The following is a 13945-nucleotide window of genomic DNA, read 5'->3' on the forward strand; positions in this document are numbered from 1 at the left end:
TACTGCTTTGCAACGCACCTTGAGAAAGATAAGCGAAACGCGTGTCGGTGTTGGCGTGGCGCGTGTCCAGACTCAGATACACTATGGGTAAGCAAGGCTAATGTGGGGGAATTTGGGCTTCATGTACTGAGCGCGCATCCACCATTACTTTTGGTGTTACACTGCTTTTGCCCATTACTGTTAGGTTCTCCTTGTAATAATATGCACGAAGCACTTTATTTATTGCCCATTTGTGTACCTGTATGTCCGGACATTGGTAGCCTTCACTACCTGATCCTAGTCTGTTTAATTATTTGTAACTAATAAAATTTACCTTTTTTCTATTTAATTGGGCGTTATACTCCTATTTTTCTATATGGTAGTATTCTTTGGGAGTGTCCGTGAGGTGTGTCTTTTAAGACATCCACATGGGGATTAGTCTTTTTGGCACCTTTTCATATATTTGGCCCTTGGTGGTCTTGTTTTCATTACGTGCTTTGCAACATGCTGGAATTTCATGCTGTATATGTTGAAGCAATTGTATGAACAATTTAATGAGGTGAAGGTCTATATTATACAGCAGTGACACTGGAGTGTGGGCAGGGTCAGTGTTAGGGGTGGGCAAACTGGGCATTTTCCCATGGCCCCCAGTCAGTGGCATGCCAATAATAGCGGCATATGAAAAGGCCATTATGGGGCCCACAAGTCAGGGGGGCCTGATGCCAGCATCAGCTCCCCCAGCCCGACATCGCACATTTAACTCTATCAGCATCTAATCCAGGGTGCCGATACAAATTAATGCAATGATGGAGGAGGAAAGCAGTCTACTCCATACCCCATGATTCTCCCTCAGCGTGTGATGTCTCAGCCAGCAGGCGCAATTAAGTCACTTCATCGCACCATGCTGTGCCGGGCAGTGGAGCTGCTGAGGAGAGGCACTGCGGAGACTGGACAGCAAGGGAATGGGGAGAGGTGAGTATTGTGTTTATTTTTTATAAATCAGTGAGTATATTGTGGTGACCATAATACTGGAGGACTAGGAGGCTGCATTATTCTATACGTTCTATATGGGGGACTATGAGGGTTACATTATAGTCTATGGAGGACTATGGTATGCATCTTACTGTGTCTCCATACAGGAAGGGAGTGTATTATGCTGTATGGAGGACCATGTGAGCTGTATTATACTGTATGGAGGACTATGGGTTCTGTATTATACTCTATTGAGGATTATGGGATGCATTGTACTGTATGGAGGACTATAGGGGCTGAATGATACTCTATGCAGGACTAGGGGATGCATTATTCTGTATGGAGGACTAGGGGAGCTGCATTATACTGTTGGAGTACTATGAGGCATGCATTATACCGTATGGAGGACTATGGGAAGTGCATTATATTTTATGGAAGACTATGGTGAGAGCATTATACTGTATGTAGGACTATGGGGAGTGCATTTTACTGTATGGAGGACTAATACTCACCACCAGGAGACAAAACACTCATCAAGGGGAATTCCCCTTGATAAAGTGGTGTGGGAAACACGTGAAACGTGCGTCAGGGTTCCTTGGGGGTCTACTAATACCCTAATTGGGGTCTTCCTCCTTCTGCCTGTGGTAAGTCCTCCTGGTGCTAAAATGCTTTATTTGTAATGGTAGTAAGCATGTGAGTGGGGACTCTACCCCGTTACTGTGATGCACTTTTTTGCACAAGCACTTTATATGGATCTTGACCCACATATATAACAGGGCAGGAGCAAGGAATGACCCTTGTTTATTCATTTTCTGTCTCTTTTTTTCTGCATTTGTCTGTAATTTTAATTGATCTATTTGTGATGTTTAATGATTTTTAGATTTTTTGAACTTTCAATAAAATTCATATTTTTTTTAATTGTACCTAATGACTCCTGTTCCTCCAATTTATATAGGATTTAAAGGATGGTGAGGAAGAAGAAGATGGTCATCAGCTTGTATGTGGACATAGACTTGGTGGAGACAGGAGATAAGGCAGATAGTCAGAGTGAAATTGATGATAACGACGACATTAGCCATGAGACCCAACTATCATACTGGGGTGATGAAAAAAATTACCTTGGCCTAATGTGTGGTTAAATAGGCTGACGGTTACCACCTTGTTACCATACTTTTATCTTTAGCCATCCGTAGCTCAAAACAGGATGAAGAGACTTTAAGAAGGATTCAAGGTGTTATACATATATTTCCAGGAATTTAGAGGCTTTTTAATTTTGTGATTTTATCTTTAAAAAAATTTGGAGAAGCCAGGGAATTCAAATTGTAAATGATCTGCTCATCTCTAGCAAAAAAAATTAATTTTTACCCAGTAGAAAATAATAGTAGTAAATGCAAATACTCATCAAATACTGATCAAATCAAGTTACAATACTGATGACAACTAATCTAATATGGATGCAGTACTGATACATTTTAAAGAACACTCCACCAAATTTTTCATGTTGAACTGGATACACAATGTAATAGTAGCTGCATAACGGAATAAAACATTTTGATTTTTTTTTTATTTGCTTCTATGTTGCAGATTTATTAACAATCAAAGTATTTGGCACCTTATGAGTAAACTTTTGTTAAGTCCACATGGGTGTCAGATTAGGTGCCAATATATCAATGATTGCTAATATCTCAAAGGAGAGGCAAAATTTTAAATACAAAAAACCCCAAACATTTTATTCTGCTATGCAACCACTACTAGATTGTGTGTCCAGTTCAACATGAAAAATTTGATGAAAGGTCCTCTCATAGACTTCAATGGGCATATTCTATTCGTAAAATGAATCAAAGTAGCATATGTTACGTTTTTGAAAATCTGATGATTACTTTAGCCCCATATTTCAATTAATATAAAACAGATGAAATATAGATGACTTTGCATGAAAGAGGTCTAAGGGCACCTTTACATACTTTGATTTTAAGAGGTTTTTAAAGATAACCTCTCAGCATGATCATGCTTGCCAGCTTTAAATAGTGATATAGTCCCTGATTCTAATGCTGGTGCTAGATGTCTTGTCAAAAACTTTTTACTTGGGCAGTTGGCTCCCTCTGCCTTTGGGAAGAATGCTGCCAATCAATGGTGGTGGTAGGGAAGGCCTAGCTCTTAAATATTGAGGATTCTGTAACACGCACAAATGTTGACGAGGACTAAGTGCTGAGACCCCAACCTCAGCTGGTAAAGGTTGATTTTCTGACAACTACAAGATATCCAGTAAATGACCCAGCACTAAAATCTCTGTAAAAAAAAATATTGTGAATTTCAAGCATTTTCCATCTTTTTCTTTTAGCGTTATTTTGTACATTGTGTATCTTTCTTCGCTTTTTTTGCGGTTTCATAAAGAGGTCTGTGAAGGAAACCACTGGAAAAAATGCTATATCAAGAGCAAATGTCAAAAGATTACACAAATGTGGGCTGTATCTATGGCAAAATGGACATAATAAGGACTTAAAATGGAGTCTGTAATAGTCAGCCATGGTGTTTGTCCTTTTGAAGTGAAAACTAGTGCAACATCTCTATTCTTTCCCTGAAAAACTATGGAGCCTTCAATGTAGATGTGAACATAGGCTTGCAATATTTAACTAGCCTTGTTTCAATGTGTGCATTAAACAATTTTATAGCAGAGGTTTCATTGATTTTTACTACAAGTAGGTCTGAGACTACATAAGATCAGCCTGTGCCATTAGACATCGTGGCACCAACTAGTTTGAGTACATGACAATTCATAGTCAGGTCTACATCCACAGCAGAGCCAAATCCAGGATGTACAATAGCAGATGTACCCCGCTAAAGCTGTGTACCTAAGGAGCTGTAGAGTATTCACGAGGTGCCATATGGTGTGATAGAAAAAAAATGATTGCAACGGCAAAAAAATAAACTGCAAGCCGAGGCGTATGAGGTTAGACTATATGACAGCCATGATACAGTCATGAGCATAAGACCTTCAGGTTATTTAATGAATACGTTTTGGCTTTTTTATCAGGTATACTTCATTTATTGTTAGGAGAATAATATTTGAAAATGGAATCAGCATCAATCAGAAGTCCTCAATATTTTACGTCTGAACAGAGAAAAATAGGTTAATCTTGGAAAAGGCTAAAATAGCTTGCTGATAAAGCATCTTGTTGTACGCTTCCAACATGAACGGCTATATTTAGCTGCTCTTGGAACCTGTAATGGTGACAAATAATATCTCCAGTAAGAGATCTCGTTCCCATGAAAATAATAGAAACATAGCATCAGCGAATGCAGTAACTGAATATTGCTGCTGTAATGTCATTCTAGAGAGCCAGAGGTCTGCCATGCTACAAATAGCACACGAGCACCCATTCTGACCCTCATCAGCAAATGCTATGTCACCTTTAACTGTGCATTATTCTCTCCATTAATGTCAAGTCGCCTTTTATTTGTAAGAGAAGTCTTTGTTACACAGGGCTGCCACTAGGAAATTCGGGACCTCACCCCAGCCCTGCCTCCATCACTCAAACTGTCCACAGTCGCACCGCTCTCTCTTGGAAAAACTTCTCACCAATCACACATTAACAGTACCCATCACCAGAGCACATTGTTAGCAGCTTTTGTTTTGGCCAAAAGATTTTTTAACCCACCACCACAGCAAGGTAGACTCTTTTAGCAAGGCCCTACTCTACCTATTAAACATTTGTTAAAATATGCAATGCAATTTAGGTATTTTTTTAATTTATTTTTCAATTTTTAAAATGACCAATAATATTACATACAAGGGACAAATACCACCGCACCATGACCAGACACCATATTATCACCTGAAGGGGTTGTACTTGTTCAGGTGCAGCGGGTGGCAATTAGGAGTCACGTCCCTTTAAAAGTTCACAGGGTTTATTGCTTCACAAACCCACATACCAAAACAGAAAACAAATAGCCTTAGCTCAGGCAAAAGAAAATACAAATGTCCAGTACTTCAGGCTCAGTCCTGGAGCCTCAACACACATTGGAGGCTTTTACCTCCCCACACACAGGTCCTGTGTTAAGCATTAGCCTTTATTATATTGCTCTAACCACACCCAGGAACCCATCACATGATTAGGCACGTGGTCGTGACATCATCGCAGGTCCTCAAACACATATATAGGTATGGTGATGCCCCAACCCAGGGGCAAGGTATATGGGTAGCCATACCCTCCCACCTCTCACAGCTACCCGTAACCCGGACCCAAGTGTACTAAATGATCACTTAGTGCTTAGGTGCATTAAAGAAAATACTCCGGGTTACATCACAGAGACAAGCCATCTCTGCGACACATACCTCCCGTCGACTATACGACCTTTAGCCATGCTACACACCACGTAGTGACCTATAATACCACATACAAGGGACAAATACAGCGACACCATGGCTGGACCACATATTACCACCACAGTGACCAAATAATACCACATACAAAGAACAAATACAACCACACCATGGCCAGACCACATATTACCACCACATAGTGACCGAATACTACAATACCGAGCATTAATAAAAGAAACAAACAATACTAATATCACCATAAGTGCCATTATACACAAGAGATTTGTACTTAGTATGCAGTGTCCATGTACAGGTAATACAGTGATCCAGAGGTGTATCTAGCCTTTCTTGCACCCAGGGCAAAGGATCAGTTTGGCGCCTCCCCTCAACCTCCCCCATTTGAACCTTAACTCTATTGAAACCGTATGACCAAGCCAAGGTACATTCCTGAATCCCCATAATGTTAAAATAGATACCAATAAAAGTAAAATTAATTGAGACATCAGTAGGTTAAGTGTTTTTGAATATCCATATTGAATCAGGAGCCCCATATAATCCTGCATAAAGGTTAATAGTGGCCCCATAAGATGCTCCATAGACACATTTGCCCAATATAGTGCTGCACAAACGTTGATTATGGCCCCATATAGTGCTGCACAAATGTTGATTATGGTCCCCTACAGACACTTGCCCCATATAGTGCTGCACAAACGTTATGGCCCCAGAAGATGCTCCATACAGACACTTGCCCCATATAGTGCTGCACAAACGTTATGGCCCCAGAAGATGCTCCATACAGACACTTGCCCCATTATAGTGCTGCACAAACGTTATGGCCCCATAAGATGCTCTATACAGACACTTGCCCCATTATAGTGCTGCACAAACATTATGGCCCCATAGATGCTCCATACAGACACTTGTCCATATAATGCAGTACAAACGTTATGGCCCCATACAGACACTTGCCCCATACAGTGCTGCACAAACATTATGGCCCCATACAGACACTTGGCCCTTTTAGTGTTGCGCAAACGTTATGGCCCCATAGATGCTCCATACAGACACTTGCCCCATTTGCTGTTGCTGCGATAAAAAAAAATCACATACTCACCTCTCCATCGCTCAGGCCCCCGGCACTTTCAATATTCACCTGCTCCTCATTCCAGCCGCCGCTCCATCTTCTTCAGCATCTTCTGCACTGACTTTCAGGCAGAGGGCGCTCACTAACCACGTCACCGTGCCCTCTGACCTCAGCGTCACTGCAGAAGATGCTGACGACGGAGCGGCGGCTGGAACGAGGAGCAGTGGCTGCCCGGCGCCTCAGCTTCTTCCTCTACTGAGCGGTCACCATTACCGCTTATTACAGTAATGAATATGCGGCTCCACGCCTATGGGAGGTCGAGCCGCATATTCATTACTGTAATGAGCGGTACCATGTGACCGCTCCGTACAGGAAGAAGCTGGGGTGCTGGAAAGCCAGGGACCTGCAGGGACCGCGCCAGGAGCAGGTGAGTATTATCACACAGCCCCCGCTCCCCCTCCCCTGCCGACCCCTGGCTATGACTCGACGAGGAGCCTCCTTGGACTGCCGCATCAACAGGCGGCCTGCTGGCACCGCCCCGTCGGCTGCACCCGGGGCACATGCCCCAGCTGCCCCCCCTGGATACGCCACTGCAGTGATCAATGATGACATTATACACAGGAGCTCTGTATACAGTATCAATGTACAGGTAATACAGGGATCACTAGTGACATACACACGAGCGCTGTATATATTGCACAGGTTATACAGTGATCAATGACATTATACACAGGAGCTCTGTATACGGTGTCAGTGTACTGGTAATACAGTGATCACTGGTGACATTGTACACAGGACCTCTGTATATAGTATACAGTGTATAGTGTCAGTGTACAGGTAACACACTGACTCCCCAGTGACATCTTCAGGTGAAGTCCTTCATCTTCACTTTTCATCTTTATCCAGCACAGACCGCCATCACTTCTTCCAGCCAGGGCTAGTCTCTGCAAGAAATAACTGTTATCTAGCGCATCGCTTGCAGAGCACATTACTTAATTTGTTCCCAACTTCTACACTACACCAGATGAAGAAAAAAAGGTGACATAGTGTCGCTCTGCACAGTAACAGGACCGCTCCCCCTATTTAAAACAGTATCCTCCAGAATAAAATAAATGCATCACTGCAGTAATAATATCCCTTAATTAGCCCCTATGGTAATAATATCCCCCATCCTGGCCCCCGTGTGTCTAATTCCTGGCTCCAGCCGTATGTTCTCCCATCCTGCCCTCATGAGTACCAGTCTGCCCCCATGTGATGTCCCATCCAGTCCCAACTGTCTCCATCCTGCCCCATCTGTCCCACGATCCTTTCCCATCTGTCCCATGATCCTGCTCCATCTGTCCCATGATCCTGCCCCAGCTGTCCCCAGCATATCCATCCTGCACCGTGTGTCTCCATCCTGCTCCATGTGTCTCCATCCTGCCCCATTTGTCTCCATCCTGCCCCATGATCCTGGACCATCTATGTCCATCCTGTCCCATGATCCTGCACCATCTATTTCCATCCTGACCCATGATCCTGCCCCATCTGTCTCCATCCTATCCCATGTCTTCAGCCTGCCCCATGATCCTGAACCATCTCTCTCCATCTTGCCCCATGTCTCCAACCTGCACTTTGTCTCCATCTTGCCCCATGTGTCTCCATCCTGCCTCATGTGTCTCCATCTTGCCCCATGTGTCTCCATCCTGCCCAATGATCCTGCACCATCTGTCTCCATCCTTCCCCATCTGTCTTCGTCCTGCCCCATGTTCCTGCCCCATCTGTCTCCATCCTGTCCCATCTGTCTCCATCCTGCCCCATCTGTCTCCATCCTGCCCCATGATCTTGCACTAGCTGTCTCCATCCTAGAACCAAACCAAAGAATGGTAGCCGTGCGGCACTAGAACCACAACTTTTCACAGGCGTGTGGATGAGCGTCGGCAGCGTCGGCTGCAACACTATCCAGAGAAAACAGCTCAGGGTGGTGCTCACAGAACAATCCACAGAGGACCAAAGGCTTCACTGACGGTATATCAGAAGAGAAAATATGGCATTCACCCCTAGAAATGCTGTGAGGAAGTCCTTTATTTGCTACAAACAGCAATCAGGTACACATGGAGAGGCGGCAGGACGTGAACAGGAGAGGGTGCGGGGAACCGGTAAGGACTACGGCCGTTTCGCGCAAAGCGCTTCAACGGGTCCATTTGTCTCCATCCTGCCGTCGAAATATTTTGCAGCTTGCCGCTTTCAATAAAAAAAAACTTTCTCCTTACCTGGCTACAGTCCAGCGGCATTTCAAGTGCAGACTCATCGGCGAATGACAATGATGTCATACGCCGGCGACATGCACGCCGATGTCAATTGCCAGCCTCCGATTGGCTGGCGGCTTTTAACTATTGCCGTGCGGGCCCGACATGCCTCTGGGGCCCTGTAAGCAGAAGAGAGGGGGGCCCCCTCTGCTCATCGGGCCCCATAATGCCCTGATGGTGGCCCTGTTATTACATAATGGAAAGGTGCTGGAGGACATCATGCATCTGAAATCAAGTCAACAGCGCCTTAAAATAGTTTACATATACCTATTGAAATACTGCAATATTTACTATATTATATTGTTAAAGGGTTTGTTTCACTAGTACAATGTTTTTTTCATATGTCCTATTAGGACATATAAATTACGTAGTTGGGATTCCTTCTCTTGTAACCCAGAGCAAAATTCAAGGACTCTGAATGGAATGTTTTCCATAAATGGCCATTCAATTTATAGGGGACCTTTCACCAGGTCATAGTGTGACGCCCCAGGGTCCGGGTCGTCACAGTGGTATTGCTTTCCTCCAGGGGAGAGTTATGCTACGTTCGGAGGCAAGGAAGGATAACTGCATCCAGGTACCACAAACATGCAACACATTCATACTCCAGGCCACCAGGGGGAGCTTTTGATCCTATTTACTAGGTGAATCCCCTCGTATATATATAACTGGTAGTTTGTAGGGAAAGTTAGTTCCAGACATCCATCTGAGGAGAAGAGAGAGGGACCATGGAGCAGTGCATGCAGTTCCCAGAAGGAGACATCTTCATAAAGCGGAATTGATTGCAGTGAGCGTGAAGGAAAGCAAAGCACAGGAGAGGATACCAGAAGGGGACCAGCCCCGAACAGGCTGCCTCCTTCTGAGGCGCAGAACACCGGTAGCCAGAACACCGAGGTAGTAAGTGTTACGCCCGCAGGGCGTGGGGAAATATAGTGGACTCACTAGACCACTGATGGAGCAGTGGTAGCTGTATACCCGGTACACAAGAGACAGGAGAATGGCTTCCAAAAAGCAACAGTATTTATTTAAATGAAGCTTAAACAAACAGAAAGAGGTGCCTGAGAGAAGAATCCTCTGGACCACAACACTGAACCATGTAGTGGAGCACCGGGCAAGGTGTACCCCTATACAGGGATTCCCCCGTCACAACACCAGATGGCCAAAATGCTGCAGTACCCGTGACCAGAGGGACGACCCATACAGACCGTATTAACAAGACGGTGGTATTCAGGCTCTATCAGTGAAGAGAATCCTGGAAGCTCTGTGTACTTTTGGAAAGGCTAATACAGCCGGCAGCAATATGTGGAAGGTTCTGTGAGGAGCAGCTTAGTCAGCCTGGAGTGGAAACCAGAGAGTCCTGAAGGATCCAGAATAGGGAACTGCAAGCGGAGGATACTGAGGAGACAGGGGGATTAGAAAACCAAAAGTAATAAACTACACTTTGCAGAGCAGAGCACAGCAGAGTGTGGCCTGAGCAGAAGGTCACAAACAATAGAATGAACACATTGCCCAAGCACCTCCCATAATGGGAGGATGCCTTTTATGCACAGAGCATCATAGCACAGAGAGCCTTAATAGAGAACAGGTGCTTTGCTGTTTTAAGTATGTGCAGGAAGCGGGGCGCGTCTCCTAAGAGCATTTCCAGGAGACCTGCCAAGCGGATGCAGGTTCTTAGCAGAGAAAGGAGCCGCTGATCGTCTGGACTGGACCTGTAGCTGAGGGCACGACAGCACCCTCCCCCTTACGCCCCCCCCCCCCTTCCTCAAACCTGCCAGGAACTTTCTAAGAAGGACCGGGGCATTAATGTTCTCCTCAGGCTCCCAGGATCTCTCCTCAGGACCATATCCCTTCCAATCAACCAGAAAGAGCGACCTGCCCCCTCTTTTCTTCATGGCCAATATGTCCTTCACCTCATAGACATCCTCAGAACAGACAGGAGGAGGAAAATTACCTGGATCCTTGGTAAAGCAACTGAGAACAACTGGCTTCAGCAGGGAGACATGGAAGGAGTTATGGATCCGTATGGAGGCAGGCAACTTCAAATGATAGCACACATCATTGATCCGGTGGAGCACTTCAAAGGGACCGATGAAACGAGGGGCCAGCTTATAAGAAGGGACCTTAAGATGGATGTGCCTAGAAGACAGCCATTCCTTATCTCCGGGTTGAAAAGGTGGTGGATCCAGACGTCTCTTATCTGCATGCTCCTTGGTTTGAACCGATGCCTTCTCCAGTGAGGTCCTGGTCTCTGTCCAGACCTTTGTGAAGTCCTTGGCCAGGGAGTCAGCCGCAGGATTGCCGGAGGCAAGAAGCAATGGAGTCGGGATCCTAGGATGCTGTCGATAAACAATGAAAAACGGGGAGTTAGAGGAAGACTCACCAACATGATTGTTGTAAGAAAACTCCGCCCACGGCAGCAGGTCGGCCCAGTCGCTGTGGTGACCATTCACGAAGTGTCACAAATAGTGGGTGAGGACTTGATTCACTCTCTCCACTTGGCCGTTAGATTGTGGGTGATAGGCCGAGGAGAAGTCCAGGGCGACCTCTGTTATGTTTGCTAATGACAGGTGTTATGAAGGCAATCCAGAAACACAGTGTGCTTAGCGATCAGAGCGCACACAGTGATCTGACAAATACCCAAAAATACAAGAACGAGCTCTGAGACGTGGAAACTGTGTAGACTGCACACCTGATCCTATCCTAAACACAACTAAAAGCGGCTGTGGATTGCGCCTAACAACTACCTAGGCAACTCGGCACAGCCTAAGAAACTAGCTAGCCTGAAGATAGAAAAATAGGCCTGACTTGCCCCAGAGAAATTCCCCAAAGGAAAAGGCAGCCCCCCACATATAATGACTGTGAGTAAGATGAAAAGACAAAACGTAGGGATGAAATAGATTCAGCAAAGTGGGGCCCGATATTCTAGGACAGAGCGAGGACAGTAAAGCGAACTTTGCAGTCTACAAAAAACCCTAAAGCAAAACCACGCAAAGGGGGCAAAAAAAACCCACCGTGCCGAACTAACGGCACGGCGGTACACCCTTTGCGTCTCAGAGCTTCCAGCAAAACAAAAGACAAGCTGGACAGAAAAAAAACAACAAAAAAGCAAAAAGCACTTAGCTATACAGAGAAGCAGGTCACAGGAACAATAAGGAGAAGCTCAGATCCAACACTGAAACATTGACAAGGAGCAAGGATAGCAGCATCAGGCGGAGTTAAGTAATGAAGCAGTTAACGAGCTCACCAGAACACCTGAGGGAGGAAGCTCAGAAGCTGCAGTACCACTTGTGACCACAGGAGTGAATTCAGCCACAGAATTCACAACAGTACCCCCCCCTTGAGGAGGGGTCACCGAACCCTCACCAGAGCCCCCAGGCCGACCAGGATGAGCCGCATGAAAGGCACGAACAAGATCGGAAGCATGAACATCAGAGGCAAAAACCCAGGAATTATCTTCCTGAGCATAACCCTTCCATTTAACCAGATACTGGAGTTTCCGTCTAGAAACACGAGAATCCAAAATCTTCTCCACAATATACTCCAATTCCCCCTCCACCAAAACCGGGGCAGGAGGCTCAACAGATGGAACCATAGGTGCCACGTATCTCCGCAACAACGACCTATGGATTACATTATGTATGGAAAAGGAGTCTGGGAGGGTCAAACGAAAAGACACAGGATTGAGAACCTCAGAAATCCTATACGGACCAATAAAACGAGGTTTAAATTTAGGAGAGGAAACCTTCATAGGAATATGACGAGAAGATAACCAAACCAGATCCCCAACACGAAGTCGGGGACCCACACGGCATCTGCGATTAGCGAAAAGTTGAGCTTTCTCCTGGGACAAGATCAAATTGTCCACTACCTGAGTCCAGATCTGCTGCAACCTATCCACCACAGAATCCACACCAGGACAGTCCGAAGACTCAACCTGTCCTGAAGAGAAACGAGGATGGAACCCAGAATTGCAGAAAAATGGAGAAACCAAGGTAGCCGAGCTGGCCCGATTATTAAGGGCGAACTCAGCCAACGGCAAAAAGGACACCCAATCATCCTGGTCTGCAGAAACAAAACATCTCAGATATGTTTCCAAGGTCTGATTGGTTCGTTCGGTCTGGCCATTAGTCTGAGGATGGAAAGCCGAGGAAAAGGATAGGTCAATGCCCATCCTACCACAAAAGGCTCGCCAAAACCTTGAAACAAACTGGGAACCCCTGTCAGAAACAATATTCTCAGGAATGCCATGCAACCGAACCACATGCTGAAAGAACAAAGGTACCAAATCAGAGGAGGAAGGCAATTTAGCCAAGGGCACCAGATGGACCATTTTAGAAAAGCGATCACAGACCACCCAAATGACTGACATCTTTTGAGAAACGGGAAGGTCAGAAATGAAATCCATCGAAATATGTGTCCAAGGCCTCTTTGGGACCGGCAAGGGCAAAAGCAACCCACTGGCACGAGAACAGCAGGGCTTAGCCCTAGCACAAATCCCACAGGACTGCACAAAAGTACGTACATCCCGTGACAGAGATGGCCACCAGAAGGATCTAGCCACTAACTCTCTGGTACCAAAGATTCCAGGATGACCAGCCAACACCGAACAATGAAGTTCAGAGATAAGTTTATTAGTCCACCTATCAGGGACGAACAGTTTCTCTGCTGGACAACGATCAGGTTTATTCGCCTGAAATTTTTGCAGCACCCGCCGCAAATCAGGGGAGATGGCAGACACAATGACTCCTTCCTTGAGGATACCCGCTGGCTCAGATAAACCCGGAGAGTCGGGCACAAAACTCCTAGACAGAGCATCCGCCTTCACATCTTTAGAGCCCGGAAGGTACGAAATCACAAAGTCGAAGCGGGCAAAAAATAACGACCAACGGGCCTGTCTAGGATTCAAGCGCTTGGCAGACTCGAGATAAGTCAAGTTCTTATGATCAGTCAATACCACCACGCGATGCTTAGCTCCTTCAAGCCAATGACGCCACTCCTCGAATGCCCACTTCATGGCCAGCAACTCTCGATTGCCCACATCATAATTACGCTCAGCGGGCGAAAACTTCCTGGAAAAGAAAGCACATGGTTTCATCACTGAGCAATCAGAACCTCTCTGTGACAAAACCGCCCCTGCTCCAATCTCAGAAGCATCAACCTCGACCTGGAACGGAAGAGAAACATCTGGCTGACACAACACAGGGGCAGAACAAAAACGACGCTTCAACTCCTGAAAAGCTTCCACAGCAGCAGAAGACCAATTAACCAAATCAGCACCCCTCTTGGTCAAATCGGTCAATG

The sequence above is a fragment of the Ranitomeya imitator genome, chromosome 1 (assembly GCF_032444005.1).
Source record: "Ranitomeya imitator isolate aRanImi1 chromosome 1, aRanImi1.pri, whole genome shotgun sequence".
Classification (NCBI taxonomy): Eukaryota; Metazoa; Chordata; class Amphibia; order Anura; family Dendrobatidae; genus Ranitomeya; species Ranitomeya imitator.